The sequence below is a fragment of the Aquarana catesbeiana genome, linkage group LG04 (assembly GCF_042186555.1).
Source record: "Aquarana catesbeiana isolate 2022-GZ linkage group LG04, ASM4218655v1, whole genome shotgun sequence".
NCBI lineage: Eukaryota > Metazoa > Chordata > Amphibia > Anura > Ranidae > Aquarana > Aquarana catesbeiana.
Genome location: NC_133327.1, coordinates 283,756,820 through 283,778,953, shown reverse-complemented (window position 1 = coordinate 283,778,953; position 22,134 = coordinate 283,756,820). Strand labels below are relative to the sequence as shown.

The 22,134-nt window shown below is 39.3% G+C and overlaps 1 protein-coding gene across 1 annotated transcript in view; it reads left to right on the top strand.

The window, feature by feature from the left end:
- Positions 1-22,134, top strand: part of CSMD1 (CUB and Sushi multiple domains 1) — a 3,274,537-nt gene that overhangs the window by 823,047 nt on the left and 2,429,356 nt on the right. The window lies entirely within an intron of this gene.

The window sequence follows — 22,134 nt, the reverse complement described above, 5'->3', positions numbered from 1 at the left end:
GTATTTTGTTAGTTTATGTTACAATAATTTTCATATAAATAATTTTTCTTCATAAATGTAAGCCATGATGTATTCTGCTACATTTATTTGATACAAATAACCTAAATCAGTGTGTATTATTATGACAAGGTGTGTGTGTGTGTGTGTGTGTATGTATGTATGTATGTATGTATGTATGTGTATATATATATATATATATATATATATATATATATATTTGAAAATTGATCTTACCTGATGTACTGATGGCCTATCTTAATTTTTGAGAACCTAAAATGCCAGGACAGTACAAATACCCCCAAAATAACCCTCTTTTGGAAAGTAGACACCCCAAGGTATTTAGTAACAGGCAGGGTGGGTTTATTGAAGTTGCCATTTTTGTCATAATTTTTGGGAAAAAGGAAGAAATTAAATAACATTTTTTTTTCACAATACTGTTTTTTTTACATACTGTCATCAGAGTAGTACAGTGTCACCATATGACTAGTGAACATGGACACTGACTGGCAACAGTATGTAAAAAATGTTTATATATATTTTTTTTAAATCATAGTGACACTGTACTGCTCTGGGGAAGGCGATCAGGATTTTTTTACACTATGATTGCTTACAAAAGTGTTTATCACTGTATAAGCAGTAATTTTTGACCTGTGAATGCCATCCTTTGATACATTGTGCACTATTGTGATAGCTGTGATTGGCCACAGCTATCACATATTACAGATCCATTGTGATTGGCCCTGTATCATGTGGTCACTGTGACCAATCACATAGATCACAATAGTACACAATGCCTATGAATGACAAGCCATTATGCTTTTACACATGGTACCAGGGCCATGCATAGCAGCCCTATTTTAGCAACCTTTAGTAGTAATAAATCCTTTAAGAGCAGCTATCATTGGCTCTATTTCCTTTTTGTAGCAGCAGTCCAATAATAATCATTCCTCTGACCCTGTGTGAGCAGTCACAGGTATTTTAAAATGTTGAGAAATTAGGTCTCAGTGCAATCTTCATCCAGCAGCAGCTTTCTTCAACTCTTCAGCTTGGAAGACTTTTCTAAATATGATCCCTCTAGGTGGCCAACTTCCTGGTCTAGTTTCTCTGAAGATATTCCTTCTGGGTGGCACATTTGTGTTTCATTAAGAGATGCTTTCTACAAGCTTTCTAAGGTCTTAGAGCAGGCCAGCTTAGATTCCTTTTTTTAAAGCCCCGGAGAGCAAACCCTTCTAAAAGGTTACTCCTAATATTTATTCATTCCCTATAGTTCACATCACTGACATTAAACCCTTGATTGGGTAGGCAAGATCTCTGCAATGAAATGAAACATTTCCTTTAGCTTTAACAGCAGGCAAATAACTAGCTACATTTTTAAAATACACGTATGTGGATTGGCTTTTCTGTCAACAGCCACTGTCACCTTTGTGATTCATACAACTTTGCCAGACAGCAAACCAGTAAAGCAACATTATTTTCTCTGTCATAATTAAGAAATACAGTAGTATCACATATCTGCCTACTGCTTTCTGATTGGACAATGAAGGACCTGCAGCAGACTGATATGTCATCAACTCTGCTCACTCTGCTCTTTCCTTCTGTCAGCATGTTTCCTGTCACCACATGCACGTTACAGCAGAGTCTGATTGGCTCCTAATACTGCTCTTCCCTTTTCCAGAAAGATTACTGCTGTGCAAAAAAAAAAGGGGTTAATTGCAAGACAGATTTAGGTACTTGTGTTACCTGTATGCAAAAATACATATAGTACTTTTAGAGCAATACACACCCTGCATTAATTTGTGTTTTTTTTATATATGTATATTTGCCTGGAGTTCAGCCTTAAGGTAAAGCTAACAATAACAACCTGTGTTCACTAAAAATATCAGTGTTCCCCTTGAGATCAACGTAAATTTTATGGAACTTTAAGGAAAGAGTAGATAATCAAATATTACCACGACAATATGTGGTAACTGCATATGGGAGAGGTACAAACGAAAATTAATAAGAAAGTCCTTATGTTATGGAAATATTCTGCTGTGTATTAACACATGTCATGTACACTGTTGTCTGTTAGTAGGTATGAAATAGGAAAATACCAAATAAGTTAACGAATGTTAGAAGATTTAACCAAATATTCAGTCAAAAGTACAATTTTTTGGAAAAAATAATCAGTGTTTATAGTTTTAACAGTACTCTACCTCTTGTATACTTTTAATCATGCTTATTTTAAAGGCCTTTTATATATAAAAACATACACATGTAGATATGTAAGTCAGATTATTAAAGCTGAACTCTGGGCAGATAAAAAATATAAACAATATAAGTTATTTATTTAAAAAAAACACTAAAGTGTATTTATACCCCAAAGCAAAAAATTGTATGTAGTTTTCTTTTTTCAGATTTCTTCCCTACAGTATATTTTCACCTGTACCTCACATGGGATTAGTATTTTACAAAAGGAAGATAAGACATGGCATTTTTGACAAGACCAGTATTTGCTGAAAATGTTCTTAGCCTGAAAAATCACAATTAATGCAGCCATCACACCTAAGGACTGGGGATGAGCCGAACACCTCCCTGTTCGGTTTGCACCAGAACATGCAAACAGGAAAAAAGTTAGTTCGAACACGCGAACAGCGTTAAAGTCTATGGGACGCAAACATGAATAATCAAAAGTGCTAATTTTAAAGGCTTATATGCAAGTTATTGTCATAAAAAGTGTTTGGGGACCTGGGTCCTGCCCCAGGGGACATGGATCAATGCAAAAAAAAGTTTTAAAAACGTCAGTTTTTTCGGGAGCAGTGATTTTAATAATGCTTAAAGTGAAACAATAAAAGTGTAATATCCCTTTAAATTTCATACCTGGGGGGTGTCTATAGTATGCCTGTAAAGAGGCGCATGTTTCCTGTGTTTAGAACAGTCTGACAGCAAAATGACATTTCAAAGGAAAAAAAAAAAAAAAGTCATTTAAAACTACTCGCGGCTATTAATGCATTGCCGGTCCGACAATACACATAGAAGTTCATTGATAAAAATGGCATGGGAATTCCCCACAGGGGAACCCCGAACCAAAATTTAAAAAAAAAATGATGTGGGGGTCCCCCTAAATTCCATACCAGGCCCTTCAGGTCTGGTATGGATATTAAGGGGAACCCCGGCCAAAATTAAAAAAAAAAAAAAATGACGTGGGGGGTCCCCCTAAATTCCATACCAGACCCTTCAGGTCTGGTATGTATTTTAAGGGGAACCCCGCACCAAAATTAAAAAAAAAAAAACGGCGCGAGGCCCCCCAAAAATCCATACCAGACCCTTATCCGAGCACGCAACCCGGCAGGCTGCAGGAAAAGAGGGGGGGACGAGAGAGTGGCCCCCCTGAACTGTACCAGGCCACATGCCCTCAACATTGGGAGGGTGCTTTGGGGTAGCCCCCCAAAACACCTTGTCCCCATGTTGATGAGGACAAGGGCCTCATCCCCAAAACCCTGACTGGTGGTTGTGGGGGTCTGCGGGCGGGGGGCTTATCGGAATCTGGAAGCCCCCTTTAACAAGGAGACCCCCAGATCCCGGCCCTCCCCCCTGTGTGAAATGGTAAGGGGGTACTTTGTACCCCTACCATTTCACTAAAAAACTGTCAAAAATATTAAAAATGACAAGAGACAGTTTTTGACAATTCCTTTATTTAAATGCTTCTTCTTTCTTCTAACTTCCTTCATCTTCTTCTTCTTCTGGTTCTTCTAGTTCTTCTGGTTATTCCTCCGGTGTTCTCGTCCAGCATCTCCTCCACGGCGTCTTCTTCACTTCTTCTCCTCGGGCTGCTCCGCATCCAAAGGCATGGAGGGAGGCTCCTGCTCTTCTCTTCATCTTCTTCTTTTCTTCATCTTCTTCTCTTCTTCATATTCTTCTCTTCTTCATCTTCTTCTCTGGGCTGCTCCGCATCCATGGCATGGAGGGAGGCTCCCGCTGTGTGACGCTTCTCCTTTTCTAACGGGTCTTAAATAACGGGGGCGGAGCCACCCGGTGACCCCACCCCCTCTGACGGGACTTCCCTGTGACGTCACGGGGAATGCCACAGGGAAGTCCCGTCATGTCCCGTGCGTCAGAGGGTGGCGGGGTCACTGGGTGGCTCCGCCCCCCATTATTTAAGACCCGTCAGAAAAGGAGAAGCATCACACAGGGGGAGGGCCGGGATCTGGGGGTCCCCTTGTTAAAGGGGGCTTCCAGATTCCGATAAGTCCCCTGCCCGCAGACCCCCACAACCACTGGCAAGGGTTGTGGGGATGAGGCCCTTTTCCTCATCAACGTGTGGACAAGGTGTTTTGGGGGGCTACCCCAAAGCACCCTCCCAATGTTGAGGACATGTGGCCTGGTAGGGTTCAGGAGGGGGGGCACTCTCTCGCCCCCCCTCTTTTCCTGCGGCCTGCCAGGTTGCGTGCTCGGATAAGGGTCTGGTATGGATTTTTGGGGGGACCCACGCCGTTTTTTTTTTTTAATTTTGGCGCGGGGTTCCCCTTAAAAATCCATACCAGATCTGAAGGCCCTGGTATGGAATTTAGGGGGAACCCCCACGTCATTTTTTTTTTAATTTTGGCCGGGTTTCCCCTTAATATCCATACCAGACCTGAAGGGCCTGGTTTGGAATTTAGGGGGACCCCCCACATAATTTTTTTTTATTTTGGTTCAGGGTTCCCCTGTGGGGAATTCCCATGCCGTTTTTATCATTGAACTTCTATGTGTATTGTCGGACCGGCAATGCATTAATAGCCGCGAGTAGTTTTAAATGACTTTTTTTCCTTTGAAATGTCATTTTGCTGTCAGACTGTTCTAAACACGGGAAACACGCGCCCCTTTACAGGCATACTATAGACACCCCCCAGCTACAAAATTTAAAGGGATATTACACTTTTATTGTTTCACTTTAAGCATTATTAAAATCACTGCTCCCAAAAAACTGCAGTTTTAAAACTTTTTTTTGCATTGATCCATGTCCCATGGGGCCGGACCCAGGTCCCCAAACACTTTTTATGACAATACCATGCATATAAGCCTTTAAAATTAGCACTTTTGATTTCTCCCATAGACTTTTAAAGGGTGTTCCGCGGCATTCGAATTTGCCGCAAACACCTCAAATTGTTCGCTGTTTGGCGAACTTGCAAACAGCCTATGTTCGAGTCAAACATGAGTTCGACTCGAACTCAAAGCTCATCCCTACTAAGGACTGGTAACATAGTACATTTTTTAGTTTTGAGCATAGATACATTTTAAATGCAGCTATGAAGTACATAAATTTAACTTGATATAAAACTTCTGTAATCCCTTGTACACTGGAATTCAGACTAGCAGAGGAAGGTGCAGCTACATAAGCCAATGTGCTGGCATTGAACATGCTGACAGAAGGAAAGAGCAGTCTTTACTAGTATGGTGACCAAACTGTATTGCTTAGTTACAGCAGAGAAAATTCAGGTCAGTAACTTGGCTGCACTGTCTAATGGATAGTATGTAAATAGCAGAGCTGAAAGGACAGCAATACAATTTTTTTAGCAGTTAAACAACTGCAATGCATGTACTTTTTTTTAGTATTTTATCTGTATTTTTAGTTGTTTGGTTTAAATTTAAGGCATATTTAAAGTCAAATCACCCGTTTTTTTATTGCTGTCTGTGTCCCCACTAGGGACATTCAACCTTTTTTCTCTCTTACCTAGAAATAGGAGGCCTCCCTGTAAAGCTAAATCTGAAAAATACATATGATTCTGTATTTAAGATCTTATCATCAAAATCATATTCAAAAGCATGTATGGTCCTTTGACAAATAAGTACACTAACATTACTAATTGAGCATTTACAATTAATCATTTATCAGATGTTTCAGCTCATAGAAAACTAGACAATGATAAACCAATTCACACTGAAAAGTGGTCTGCTCTATTCCTAATTCCAACAAGACTATTGGCTATGCTCATTTATGTTCTGCAGGTGTCAGATTAAAGTTTAAGGGCCAAGTGCAGTCATTATAAAATGCCATACAAGCTGTAGCTTCCCCACATATTGATTGCATAATCCAAAAACAGGAAACCATGCAGGATGTAGCAATATCATTAGCATTGATGAATATTCATGCACTGAATGATTCATTTATTGTGCACTGAGGAATTCCCTCAAAGAATCAAAAATAGCCTAGTAAACCTGGAAACACTTCCTAGGAGATTAAAGAGAGAAATAAAGCATACACATGCTTTAAGACTATATAACTGTAATTTAGTTATTATCTGGATGCAATCACAATTAAACTAGGTAATAAAATAAAAAAACATGATATTATATATCAATAAATATGCTTAAAACATGAAATGACTGTCTGTTGTGGCACTTTTTTGTTGAAAGATCCAGAATGATTTCATATATCACAACTGTAAAGAGTGCACCATTGTCAAGGCTGACAGCTTACACTTTAAATCTAATTATGTGTTGTCTTCTCTGCAGGTGTCAGGTTTGTAGATGTTGTAATCAGTCTCTTCCTTGTTCAGATGCCTTGCAAAGATAGGCAAAGAATCCCCAAGATATGTAATGCATGATAGTACATGTGTTTTTGATAAATTACTTTATATACGGGTTTGATATCACCTGGCTTGTCACTTATCCGGATTGCTTTTTTCCTGTATTATATAGAATATATGAAGCATGCATATCACCCCCACCTCTAATTTCTGTATGTAGAGCAGTGTTATTAAAGTGCAACACAAGATTGCATAGACAATATGATGCAGTTTTTGTGAGTGCCCCCGTATCTTATCCTTTAATCCTGCCAGTTGATTTTTCAACTTCCCTTAACAGGTCAAATTGTCCAGTAAAAATCTGAATCATAGGGACAAACCTTTTAACAGCAACAGAGGTATTTACACTGATTAGCTTTTATTCATATGGTTTAAAGCTTTCCAAAGGGGAAAAAACTGTTGCTGTAATTTACTAAAATATATTAGTTTAGTTATGCTTTAATTTGTTTGTCTCTGTTTACATGTCTACACTTCTGTGCAATTTCACTATGGAATGAACAGAGTTGTCACCATATAACAAGTAAGAAAAAATAATAAATTTACTGACATGAGCAACGAGTAATAAAAATTATGTTTCGGGGAGACTCAGAATAACCAATACTGCTGTGTTAATGCTACTGCAGCAGATGTGTGATTTTTTTACTTTGTCCCCCCTTTAAACATTTTTAACCACCAAAACAACCATACATTGTTGTCAACATCCCTTGAAATATGGAAATTTATAAGTTAGTACCCCCAGTACAATGGGACTTTAGTGGCAACACATAGACCAAAATATTTATAAAATGCATAATTTTATTAAATACATAGATAAAAAATCGGTGTATACATCAATGTGTTAAAACATGACATAACATAGTAGAGTAAATACTGATAGAAAATTGAATGCTGTGTTGAAGATGAAGATTTTTTTCTCTTATGTCCAATGCGTTTCAGGAAAAAACTTTGACCCCTTCTTCAGGGTCATTTGCAAAGAGAAGATCATAAGATCAAAGCATTCTATAACAGAACATAGCATAATTAGACATAGATACAGGGATGTATTGTACTCATGATACAAGAGATGGAACAGAAATGTGATTGCATACCTAAGGAGCCATCAGCACAGAGGTCATAGTGTATGTAAACATAAATTAATAGTCTGCCAAGGTTGGAAGAGTCTCCCACGCTCACCCCAAAGGGGATATTGAGGCCTCAGATGCTCCACACAAGGATCCAAGATATGACCCCCAAACCTAATATTGAATGATTTCCAAATGCAAGTAGAGGGCCATGGTCAGTGGTGGAGGGGACAATAATGAATAGGGGGGTCTGTAACAAGAAATAACAAATGAAGAAAGCAAGATGAGCAGAGGAAAGACGATGGAACAAGAGTGTATATAGATGAAGTTATCACATAAATCCCCAGCAGAGATGGAACAGAAGAATGCTCTCCAATATTTATTATAGGTAACAACCCATAACTAATCTGTAAAGCCAAGCCCCATATGTTATGTATAGTTGTAAAATTCAAACCCCAAGGGTTCCCAAAGGATACACACATATATAGGGGTAAATACAACAAACATAGTAGGGGCCCCAGGAACATTGCCATAAACCCCCTACACAAAAGATGCAGCATACAGGTCCCCCCAGGCAAAAGAAGCCTTACATACAAATAACCACTAACCGCAAAAGTAAGCCTGGACTGTATACCTTGATGGTCTGAGATCCAACAACACGACTGTCTTAAGAATGGAGTGGCAGCGTACCATCCTATATGCATCTAAAGACACTAGCGGATGCGCAGTGCATGCAACGTAGCCAGGCATTATCACGCACGCATGCCACGGCCGAGCACGAATCACTCAGCCAGTGCCAGGGGTCGGCATCATGTCACTTCCTTGGGGGTCATTAGTAGTCCTTTATATAGCGGTGAGGTGGGGGGTCCACACCCCAGATGACGGCTCTTTAGCAGAAACATGTTGGGTGGACCCCTCACCATTACCGCTACTTGATCTTTGAAACTGTTGATGATCCACGAAAATGTGAGTTTGTTTTTTAATATCTTTAATAAACCAGTACCTACGTTATCACGATATGTGAGTCTTTTTCATCTATTCCTCACATGGCATATGAATACCCGTTTGTGGCCTTCCATTGAGATATTAATCCTATGACTGTTAAGATTCACTGTGGACGCCAAGCAGTTGCCCTAATTTGAAGTACTTTGAGGATACGCTAAAGGGGAATACCTTTCCGACCAGTTGGTCATTATGCCTATTTGACCTGGTTGACATAAGTCTTTCCAGGTCAACAACCTCTGGTAAGCCTTTAGATCTTCAGGTGATGGCTTTTCCCTATCATTATTGCCTTTCCCGGGAATTCTGGTTGTTTCTACATAGCCTCTTCATATATCTCTGTTCCAAACTTCAATCCAATATGGGCATCTAAAATGCTACACTTGTGCGTCCCGCTGGTCTCATAGCCTGTTTTGACTTGGCCGGCATATGCCGTTCCAAGTCATTTGCATCTGGTAAGTCCCCTATGACCCTAGGTGGTGGCTTCCTCACTCCTTCTTTTTGTTTACACTGTTGGTGGACTTTAATTTGCTGCGCCAATTCATCTTTTTGGACTTTATTATTTATTTATTTGTTATCACTCTTCACATGCCTTGTTACACACATGTTTTGATTAATTTATATGTTTATATATATATATATGCCTTTTGGTATATGGTATAGTGTATACACAATATATTGCTCTTAATTGAATTGAATTGAAAATTTCCTCATACATTGGTTCACACCTTTTGCATATTATATAGGTGATATTTAGTTCTTCATATCACAATTAACTGAATGGTTTACCTATTTATTACTTTTGATTTGAGATATGTCACTTATGTTACTATGAATCCTTTTTTGAGTTTATAGCGCCACACTTTTTACACATATTTACTAACCGCAAAAGTAAGCCAAGACTGTATACTTAATAGTCTAAGATCCAACAACACGACTGTCTTAAGAATGGAGTGGCAGCGTACCATCCTATATGCATCTAAAGACACTAGCAGACACACAAAGGAGGCAGCCCCAAGGGAGGAAATAAGGGAAGCCCAGAAGACTGGATGACCCTGAGCATTACCCAAAACCTTCTTCAGGTGGCATTCAAAGCTGCCCATCTGCAATGGGCGGGAGCATACTGAGGTCCCAAGAGCATGGCAGACCCAAAGCCCTTTGCATAGGAGAGAAAAAAATATGATAAAGCTAACATACAAAATGATAGTAAATTCACTAGATCAATGTGCTAATAACACCAGGGTACAACCATATAGGGGTGCATTAAATCTTCCCTGATACAAATAAAGGGAGAGAGAATATGGCAGATCAAAACAGTTAACATCTCTTTACAGGACATGAACAGATGAATGCATATAAACACAATACAACATAGATTTTCAACATATTAACAACAAGGGGAACGATGTGGATAAAAGCCCATCAGACACCCTAAATTAACCTTAGTACTTTTCAACAGGTGGGGACCCCAGATTACTCTTTTTCACATGCTCCTGAAGAGAATCCTTCCAAAAATGGACGAAAACTCAACTGACTATTTAGGCCTGAGGGAGAGGTTGCCTCTAGTTCTGCAATCCAGCGTGCCTCACGCTGGAGGATGAGCTTGTTCCAGTCTCCCCCCTTGGAGTGGGGGGTGCATCCAGTCCAGGATGAGAAACTGAACATGGCGAAAGAAACCCTGATGATGTTCTCTGACATGTCTACCCAGAGGTACCTCTGAGTTTGCAGTTTGCATACTAAGAATAAGTCTATATGCCCTTTTAGAAAATTCTAATTTGGTTTTACCCACATAAAATGTATTACATTGACATGTTAAATTGCCAACCCACAGAATTTTCCATAATGATATATAAAGGATTTATCAATTCTTCTTTGACTATAGACCATTATTACTATAAGACGGAAATATGGTTGAAGTCCCCAGATCACATAGGACTCTATCAGGTGATTGAGCCCATCAACAACATCTGTCATTTATAAGTACTGGTTTAGTATGGAATTACTCTTTAGATACAGTAGCAAAAGTTGACTTATTACTGCTTTTCTGATAAAATAAAGTGATTCTCTGACAGCCTACTCTAGCTTAGATTTATCATAGTTTTACAACATCTGGTAAATGACACAATGGAACATCTGCTGTTTCACAATGTAAATAGTTGTGTTGTTAATCAAACTGCCTGTTGACTCACTGTGTAGATTATCTACCATGTCAACTTCAATTCACAAATCGCATTCAAATAAATATGTATTATCTGTAATAACAAAGACAAAACTTGGCTTGCTAATCTAGAGTAGAGCAAATATTTTACTTCCTAAAATGTTTGTATCTAGATCTTGCTAACACATAAAAACTTGAATACTCCAATTAAATTGCTGCAGATGTTGCTCTAGCATCACAACCACAATGTGATTTAATGAGGGTCTGTAATGCAAAAATAAACCTTATAAAGCTCATGCCGATTATATATGAAAAATCCTAATGTCCAGTATCTGTAGCGCCCTTCAATAAATAATTTATATTGTATGCTACCTTTTTTTGATAATGTTGTTGCTACAAATCAAACAAATCACCATAATTTAAAAAATTCAATGGAGAGTAATGAAGTTGAACAAAAACTGCTTATATTAACTTTAAGTTTAGTTTGATCTTTATATCTGCATACATAGTACACAAATAATTTAAAAAAATTGAAAAATCTATTCAAGGAAGAGAATTAATATATACACTCACCGGCCACTTTATTTGGTACACCTTGCTAGTACCAGGTGGGACCTCCTTTTGCCTTCAGAACTGCCTTAATTCTTTGTGGTATAGATTCAACACGGTGTTGGAAACATTTCTCAGAGATTTTGGTCCACATTGACATGATAGCATCACGCAGCTGCTGCAGATTTGTTGGCTGCACATCCATGATGCGAATCTCCCAGTCCACCACATCCCAAAGGTGCTCTATTGGATTGAGATCTGGTGACTGTGGAGGCTATTGGAGTACAGTGAACTCATTGTCATGTTCAAGAAAGTTAATCTGAGCTTTGTGACGTGGTGAATTATCCTGAAGTAGCCATCAGAAGAAAGTACACTTTAGTCATAAAGGTATGGATATGGTCAGCAACAATACTCAGGTAGGTAGTGACATTTAAACAATGCTCAGTTGAGGCCTAAGAGGCCCAAAGTGTGCTAAGAAAATATCCCCCTCACCATTGCCACCATAAGCCTGAACCATTGATACAAGACAGGATGGATCCATGCTTTCATTTTGCTTACGCCAAATTCTGACCATACCATCTGAATGTCGCAGCTGAAATCGAGACTCATCAGATCAGGCAAGGTTTTTCTAATCTTCTAATGTCCCATTTTGGTGAGCCAGTTCATTTTGATGAGCCTCAGTTTCCTGTTCTTAGCTGACAGTAGGGATGAGCCGAACACCCCCTGTTCGGTTCGCAACAGAACATGCGAACAGGAAAAAAGTTTGTTCAAACACGCGAACACCGTTAAAGTCTATGGGACACGAACATGAATAATCAAAAGTGCTAATTTTAAAGGCTTATATGCAAGTTATTGTCATAAAAAGTGTTCGTGGACCTGGGTCCTGCCCCAGGGGACATGGATCAATGCAAAAAAAAGTTTTAAAAACGGCCGTTTTTTTCGGGAGCAGTGGTTTTAATAATGCTTAAAGTCAAACAATAAAAGTGTAATATCCCTTTAAATTTCGTAGCTGGGGGGCGTCTATAGTATGCCTGTAAAGGGGCACATGTTTCCCGTGTTTAGAACAGTCTGACAGCAAAATGACATTTCGAAGGAGAAAACCCATTTAAAACTACTCGCGGCTATTGCATTGCCGACAATACACACAGCAGGTCATTGATAAAAACGGCATGGGAATTCCCCACAGGGGAACCCCGAACCAAAATGTAAAAAAAAAAATTTAAAGGAATATTATACTTTTATTGTTTGACTTTAAGCATTATTAAAATCACTGCTCCTGAAAAAACGGACGTTTTTAAAACTTTTTTTTGCATTGATCCATGTCCCCTGGGGCAGGACCCAGGTCCCCAAACACTTTTTATGACAATAACTTGCATATAAGCCTTTAAAATTAGCACTTTTGATTTCTCCCATAGACTTTTAAAGGGTGTTACGCGGCATTCGAATTTGCCGCGAACACCCCAAATTGTTAGCTGTTCGGCGAACTTGCGAACAGCCAATGATCGAGTTGAACATGAGTTCAACTCGAACTCGAAGCTCATCCCTAGCTGACAGGAGTGGCACCCAGTGTGTGGCCTTTTTCTGCTGTATCTATGTATCCATCTGCTTCAAGGTTCAATGTGTTGTGTATTCAGAGATGGTATTCTGCATACCTTGGTTGAAACGCATGTTTATTTGACTTACTGTTGTCTTTCATCATCTCAAACCAGTCTGCCCATTCTCCTCTAATCTCTGACATCAAAAAGGAATTTTCGCCCACATAACTACCGCTCACTGGATATTTTCTCTTTTTCAGACCATTCTCTGTAAACCCTAGAGATGGTCGTGAGTGAAAGTCCCAGTAGATCAGCAGTTTTTGAAATACTCAGACCAGCCCGTCTGGCACCAACAACCAATGCCACGTTCAAAGTCACTTAAATCTCCTTTCTTCCCTATTCTGATGCTCGATTTGACCTTCAGCAAGTTGTCTTCACCATGTCTAGATGCCTAAATGCATTGAGTTACTGCCATGTGATTGGCTGATTAGCAATTTTGCTACCAAGCAATTGAATAATAAAGTGGGATCACGTGATGACGCCGCGTCATTACCAGATGGAAACATACTTGTTTTTATTGTATATACATGCAAGTTTTTCTCTCTTATGGTGAGTGTGTTTTTTGGAATTAGTTTTAATAAACCCCTTTTTTTTTTTACATACTGCAGCATGAGATTTCTATTTGTTTTATTGGCATTTTATATCTGGCGGCGTCCCTGTTGTATGGCGTCCATCTGATGTGGAAGGAGCACTTGATGTTTGGCATCTGATTGATCCAATGTGTAAAAAACGCAAGTGACCGCTATATTAGGTGGTGAACTTTCTTTTTAAACACCTTCATTAATTAGCGCTGCACCCTTTTGTGTGTATGTGCGCGTGTATGTATATATATATATATATATATATATATATATATATATATATATATATATACATAGGAAAATACACATATTTATGAATGCTTTTAATTTTACTAAGATGCTGTATAAGGTTAGTGCACTTAGTTTTCAGTAGCTCATTTGTGCTAAGAGTAGCAATCACGTACTAAACAGATGGAACAAATGGCTCCCTATGGTGTAAGCTACACAAGTAGCATGTGGTAAACTGTAGTAGTGATCAATCACATACAGCAGTAACATACTGTATTATGATCATTTGAGATAAAAGACTAATTGAAGTCACAGAAATGCTGTAGATATTCAGTTAGGTAGACATTGTGCTCAGATCCTCTATTTTGATACCCCAATCTTCACTTTGCAGTAATAGGTTCACTACATACGGTATGACTGTGCAGTCCAAGAGGCACCAGAATTTAACCACATTGCCCAGTGCATATTGTAATTTGACTGTCTTGACCAGGCATGTTCACTCTCTCAGCACTATTGAGCGTAAGAACGAGTTTGGGTTTTACTCATGTTAAAATTGATAGCAGTAGAGGACAGTCATAAAAATGGTGTGAGACTTCAGTAATCTCTGCTTCTTGATACTTATGTAGTGTGCATTTGGGGCTGCTCACCTGCATCCTCTTCATGGAACAGGGGCTGTGTTCATACTGCCACTGCTTCATATTAGGCATTAATTGGATGCATATATGAAGCACCTGGAAGTTAGAGATGCTGCAGGAAAGAAAATGGCCTGTTCACGCTATACAGGCATAATTGCTCATCTGAATGAGGCCTTAAGGCAAAATTCATTTCAGTGCTGTTTCAACAAACTGTTTAACCACTTCAATATAAGGCATTTTCAACCCCTTCCTGCCCAATTTTCAGTTTTCAGCGCTGTCGTGTTTTAAATGACAATCGCGTGGTCATGCAACACTGTACCCAAATTAATTATTTTTATCATTCTTTCCCCACAAATAGAGCTTTCTTTTGGTGGTATTTGATCACCTCTGCGGTTTTTAAGTCTTGCGCTATAAACAAAACAAGAGTGACAAGTTTAAAAAAAAAAATTTTTTTACTTTTTGCTATAATAAATATCCCATTTTTTTTTTTAAAAAATATATTTTTCCTCAGTTTAGGCCAATATGTATTCTTCTACATATGTTTGGTAAAAAAAAAAGTCACAATAAGCATATATTGATTGGTTTGCGCAAAAGTTATAGTGTCTACAGCATAGGGGATAGATTTATGACATTTTTATAATTTTTTTTTACTAGTAATGGCGACGATCTGCAATTTTTATTGTCACTGTGACATTGCGGCGGACATATCAGACACTTTTGACACTATTTTGGGACCATTCACATTTATACAGTGATCAGTGCTATAAAAATGCACTAATTACTGTATAAATGTCACTGGCAGGGAAGGGGTTAAGACTAGGGGGCGATCAAGGGGTTAAATGTGTTACCTAGGGAGTGATTCTAACTGTAGGGGGGGACTCACAAGGGGAGGAGACTGATCAGTGTTCCTCTGTACTGGGAACACACGATCAGTCTCCTCTCCCCTGACAGAATGTGGATCTGTGTGTTTACTGTTACTGGCAATCGCGGGTGCCCGGCGGACATCGTGGCCGCCGGGCACGTGTATCGGCTCCCGAGTGACAAGGCAGGCATGCGCGCGTGCCTCTAGATGCCCAGGAAGCCCAGGATGTGATATGACACCTGTCCAGGATGGGAGATCCCTCCTGCGGATGTCATATTACTATGGGCAGGGAAGGAAGTGGTTAAGCAACACTGGGCTATCACCACATGTAACTTAACATTGAAGAAGAACTATGTCCTTCTGTTACAAAAAATGGCTGCAGCCCAAATTTACATGTGCATCTGCGCTTTCAGTTTTCTCTTAGTTTCCCTGTAAGGTCCCAAAGATACCCATGACACATGCCAATGAAGCCCACCTAATGCAGCTTTTTGTGATAGTGTGGCAGCAATATTGCACTGCTCCTGAGTTCAAAACAGCATTGTCTCATTCATATAGACTGTGCGAGGTGTGGCTATCAGCATTGTCACTACTGATTCACAAGCCTGTAGCTTGTCAGTCAGCACCTAGTCTTGCCCACTGTATTTTAGATTGACAGCACTGCCTCTATTGCTTATAGAGGAAGTAAAGTTCCATGTATTATTTGTACCTATAGGTAAGCCTATAATAAGGCTTCCCAATAGGCACTGTAAATATCTCCTAAATATGCGCCGTTTAGGAGATATTTACTGTATATGCAGCTGATTACCTCATCGGCGTATGCGCTTGAAGGAACGGCCACCCATACCATGTCTTCAGAAGCCTGTGCCATGACCGGCAGCTCGCAGGCGCATACGCGGGAGTGACGTCACATGGCTCCGGCCTGTCACACAACCGGAGTCCATGGATCAGGAAGGAAGACGGGCGAAGATGGATGCGGCCTCCATCGGGGATGATGAGGGCTTCGTTTGCAGGTAAGTTTAACATAATGTGCTAGTATGCGTTCCATACTAGCACATTATGCCTTTACTTTTGCAGGTCAGAAAAAAAGGCCCTTTAAATCCACCATTGTGAGCAGAAGTGTCTGGAAGGGGGAAGTGTGTGAGAATGAAATGAAGAAAGAGCTGGATCAGTAAGGAAAGGTGAAGCAAAGTTTTTTTTTTTTGTTACTTTATGAGCCCTGTGCATTTCATAGTAACTCTATTTGATACTTAATTAGACTGTAATACAGGAGCCTTTAGTTGTAGTTTAATACTAACCACAATGCATAAGCTAGCAGATAGAAAAAGAGCTATGATCATCTTATTTAGAAATACAGTGGCGACATCCTGTTCACAGTGCCCTAATCACATCAGATCACTTTAATCAGCCTCTCTACTCAGCCTGAAATGTTTCAAAGATGAAGACAATGGTTTGAACTTAGCTACACAGGAAATGTTAATACACTGCAGAATATAATGTACATCAATCTCTGTCAAGGTATGAAACATTTCACATATTTTTGTGGATGTCAACAGCTTTCTTATGAACGCTTTTGGGTATAGTAGCATACAGCAAGTAGTAATTAATCTCTAGACAAAAAAAACAGCTTTTTCTGCAAGCAGCAATGCACCATCTTAGACAAGATTTCAAATCTTTCCCTGTGCGTGGGTGCTGCACAATGGCATCTCTTTCATGCATGTATGTTTTAAACTTTTGATGCTACAAAGCCTTAACAAGCAATTTCTGTTGGCCTCTCAGTCATTTTCACAGTTTAAACAGAATTAATAATTCTGAAGATTTTCAGCATCATTGCTGTTGGATTGAAACGCGTTGTCTGTAGTCTAAAATGATCTACCCAAGAAAATAAGTAAAATGGATTTTAGAATTGCTTGTGTAATGGATATGACAAGTACTTTATACCTTTGATAAAGTTAATGCACCATTTGATCTTTCTTTTCCCATTATATACGAGATGTGTCTAAAAAGCTTGGTGAATGGTCTGATATCTCCAAAGCAACATGGGTCAGATGCACGTGCATGCCCATGGCTATCCAGAGATATGTCGGGAAGCACCACCTAGCGTGGAGTACACATGACTGTCAGGGCAAACCCGTTGTGGGCAGTCGAACGTAGTCAGTGTGAGAGGTAGGGTCACATGGAGCAATGAGTGAACATAATGTTCTGTTACAAATTGGGGAAAATGGCAACAGGAACACATGAACTGCTGGTGCAAGTGTACGGGATGGAAACCGTACAGAAAATGTGTTCAAACGCTTTCACAATGGGAAATAGATGACTGAGGACGAGCAATGTTCGGGTCAGCCGTCAACAAGCAGAACCCCAGAAATGATTGAGTTAATGCAACAAATGCTGGCACGAGATCAGCGACTAACTCTACAATTGAGGGAGGAATTGGGAATTAGCAAGGACACGGTGTGCACCATCGTCCACAAAGATTTGGGTTTGGGGAAGATCTGTTCTGCACAAGCTCACTGAAATTTGGAATTTCTGAAATTCAGAATTCGGAAATTTGACATTTTGGAAATTGAAAAATTCAGAATTTCAGAAATTCCAAAATCAAAATTGGGAAATTGGAAAATTTTCGGAAATTGGGAAATTGGGAAATTTGAAAATTCAAAAATTTGGAAATTTGAAAATCCGAAAATAAGAATGAAAATCCGAAAATTCAAAAGAATGAAAACCAGAAAATTTGAAAACCTGAAAAATCTGAAATAATAACTAATAATAATAACTATTAAAGTATAGGTATTGGAATTTCCTTTCAAATTTGGCTGTTAGTGAACGTAACAGGTATGAATTTATCCGAAGTTACGAATTATCTAAAATAACAACTGCCGAATGGAACGTAATGATCTAATAATAATAAATAACAATAATAATAAAACCTTTTTATTATTATTATTTATTATTATGTTCCATTCCATTTGTTTAGATGCGGCATTCTTTATTTCGGATAATTCATAACTTCAGATAAATTTGTATTCGTTACGTTCACAAACAGCAAAATTTGAAAGGAAACTCCAATACCTATAATTTAATAGCTATTATTAATTAGTTATTTCGAATATTACTGATTTTCTTTCTTTTTTCAGAATTTAGAATTTTTGGATTTTCAAATTTTTGAACTTCTGAGTTTTCAAATTCAAAAATTTGTAAGTTCGGAAATTCAAAATTCGGAAATTCAAAATTCGGAAATTCAAAATTTGAAAATTCAGAATTTGGAAATTCGAAATTCGGAAATGCGAAAATTTGGAAATTTGAATTTCTGAATTCCGAATTTTCGAATTTTGTCAAATTTCCTAAAAAAAAAGCAAATAAACGAATGAAACAAAAACAAACACATTTTTTTTTTGTCGGTGCACATGTCTAATAGAGGGGTTAGAACCCTTGTCAGTGATCTGACTTTCCCAGCCATCATCACTAAGCTCCATCTATTGCCATCCCCTGCCCAATGAGCTTACCCTTATGTTGGCTGCACAGGGCAATTTCAGCTGGAAATTTAAGGCACCCTAAAAAAATGGCGAACCAGTGACTGAATCTACTAATTATAAAATATCATGACATGAATGGGTGACTCTATTTTGGCATTTGACTCTGCAAGTAAAGAGGCCCTGACATTATGGGGTTTATTTACCAAAACTGGAAACTGCAAAATGTGGTGCAGCTCGGCACAGAAACCAATCAGCTTCCAGGTTGTATTGCCAATCCTAATTGAATGAGATGAAGATAGAAGCTGATTGGCTACCATATTCAGCTGCACCAGATTCTGAGTGCATCAGTTTTAGTTAATTTACCCCTATGTTTCATGTAACTGTAGCAATGATTAACCCTGCACGTTGAGAGAACCTGTCATTATAGCTTCATGCAAGGGTAATTTGCCGCTAACACATTTCTGTCATTATAGCTTAATATAAATGTTTCAGTGACTCTAGCTGTCACTAAAAAGGACCTGTATTTTTTTACAACATTTTGCTTTTCCTGGAAATGTATACACTTTAGTGAACAAGCTCATTTCAACAAGCAACAAAAAGAACATATTATGCTGGAACATGTGTCATATTTACTCATTATAATTCCTTTTTTTTATTTATAACAATTTTGAAAGTATTTATTAGTACAGCCTCAAAGCAGCATGCAGGACTAGGTGTGGTCAGGTGCTGATAGACAAGCTACAGGCTTAAGTATCAGCAGTGACAATGCTGAAGACCACACCCCCTGCGAACAAGCACAGCCTACATGAGAGTGACAAATCTACTCTGAATTCAGGAGCAGTGCAGTATTGTTGCCGCCCCATCACAGGAAGATGTCTTAAGTTGATGTTACTGGAAAGCTCTATAGGTAAAGCTAGGGAGAAAACTAAGTGGGACAAAGTATTGAAATCATTGGATTAGCATCATAACCCAGCAACCAACATTTTCAGGAATGATCCACAATGGCAGCCTCCATATACAAGAAGGTATATTTAACCGGTTCCCGACCGGCTCACGCAGATATACTGCTGCAGAATCGCTCCCCCAGGCGAAATCCCATATGGGTATGTCGATTCCTTCAGCAGCCACCAGAGGGCGCGCACGCATGCACGCTGCACAGCTGGGGACCCGATGGGCGTGGCCAGCAGGCACGATCACCGCCGGACCATGCACGATCGCGTGCATGAGTGTCAGCACGGGGGATTTGTGTGTGTAAACACACAAATCCCTGTGCTGTCAGGGAAGAGGAGCCATATCGTTTGTTCCTGCTAAGTAGGAAAAACAATGTCTCCTCTCCTAGTCAATCCTCCCACAATTATAACACACTGAGGGAACACACAATTAACCCCTTGATCACCCCCTAGTGTTAACCCCTTCCCTGCCAGTGCCATTTACACAGTAATCAGTGCATTTTTATAGCACTGATCACTGTATAAATGCCAATGGTCCCAAAAAAGTGTCAAAAGTCTCTGATCTATCTGTTGCAATGTCGCAGTACCACTAAAAATCGCAGATCACTGCCATTACTAGCAAAAAAAAATTTTTTAAATGCCATAAATCTTTCCCATAGTTTATAGACACTATAACTTTTGTGCAAACCAATAAATATACACTTTTTGCGATTTTTTTTTTTTTTTACCAAAAATATGTAGAAGAATATATATTGGCCTAAACTGATGAAGAAATTCGTTTTTTTTTTAAACTTGGGGGGATATTTATTATAGCAAAAAGTAAAAAATATTGTTTTTTCTTCACAATTGTCACTCTTTTTTTGTTTATAGCCCAAAAAATAAAAACCACAGAGGTGATCAAATACCACCAAAATAAATCTCTATTTGTGGGGAAAAAAAGGAAATCAATTGTATTGCAGTGCCATATCGCAAAAAATGGCCTGCTCATTAAGGCTGGGTTCACACCTTTGCAAAATTCCGTTTGGGTACAGCGTTGCACGACCACGGAATTGTCAGTTAAAGCGACGCAGTGCCAAATTGTAAAAAGTGCTCTGGTCAGGAAGGGGGTAAAATCTTCCGGGGACTGAAGTGGTTAAAGCAGGGTAGGTATTAAAATAATTATTGGTGTCTAATCTAGATATCATCTAATTTGCAAATTAGTATCCCTTCTGTGCTTCACCTGAGCAAAAATGAATAGGTTCAATTTAAAGATCCTAATAGCTCTGCCATTAGACACTGCAGAAAAGTTTTTTGTTTTATTTTGCTCACACTGTGCGATACATGTATTGCACAGTCACATTAAGCCTGAATGAGCTATATTAGATTCTTGAAGACTGTTGCTAAATTTTATTTACAGTTAGAATAACAGATTACTCCAAAACAATACAATTTCTCATTGAAAATGTAATACAGCTACATTAGTCATAATGAAAACACCCTAGCAGCATATAGATGCTTTCATTTTTGTACCACCTATTGATAAACATTGTGGTTTGGTAATAAAAACTGTTTATAAGTGGAAAATTGTTTGTACTGTATTTTTTTACACAATTTGTATAGAACACAGTTAAAATATTATTTTATTCCTTGCTCATTTTTCTCTTTATTTTTTTATGTAAGTTAAATTGAAACTTTAAAAGGTCACTCTACTTAAAGAAATACCGTATTTATCGGCATATAACACGCACTTTTTTCCCCTGAAAATCAGGGGAAAATCGTGGGTGCGTGTTATAGGCCGATCCCCCCCCAATTGTGTGTGATCGGAGCGATCGCGGCAATTGCCGCGATCGGCGCCGACATACACAGCCGTGTGGAAATTCAAATACGGCGCCGAGACTGCAGGGACTCGGCGGAGCGGAGCTACACATAGCCGAGAGTCCTCGGGTTTTCTCGGCGCCGCTTACAGTCCCGCCCATAGGGCGGAACTGGGTGGGACTGTAAGCGGCGCCGAAAAAACCCGAGGACTCTCGGCTATGTGTATCAGCGCTCCGCCGAGTCCCTGCAGTCTCGGCGCCATATTTAAATTTACACAGGGCTGTGTATGACGGCAGGGATCGCGGCGATCCCACAAAGCTGCATGGGGGGGCAAGGCTGCACGGGGGGACAAGGCTGCATGGGGGCAAAGCTGCACTGGGGCAAGGCTGCACTGGAGAAAAGCTGCACTGACAAGACTGCACTGAAATGGCTGCACTGACATATCTGCACTGACAAGGCTGCACCTGGGCAAAGCTGCACTGACAAGGCTGCAATGGACACTGGGGCAAGGCTGCACTGACACTGACAAGGCTGCAGATGGACACCGATAACGCTGCATTGATGGGCATTTTAATGTAAGTTTTTCTTCCTTAAACTTTACTCCTAAAAGTTTTTTTCCTTAAAATTCCCTCCTTAACTTGGGTGCGTGTTATACGCCGGCGCGTGTTATACGCCGATAAATACGGTATTTTATTTTTATGTAATGT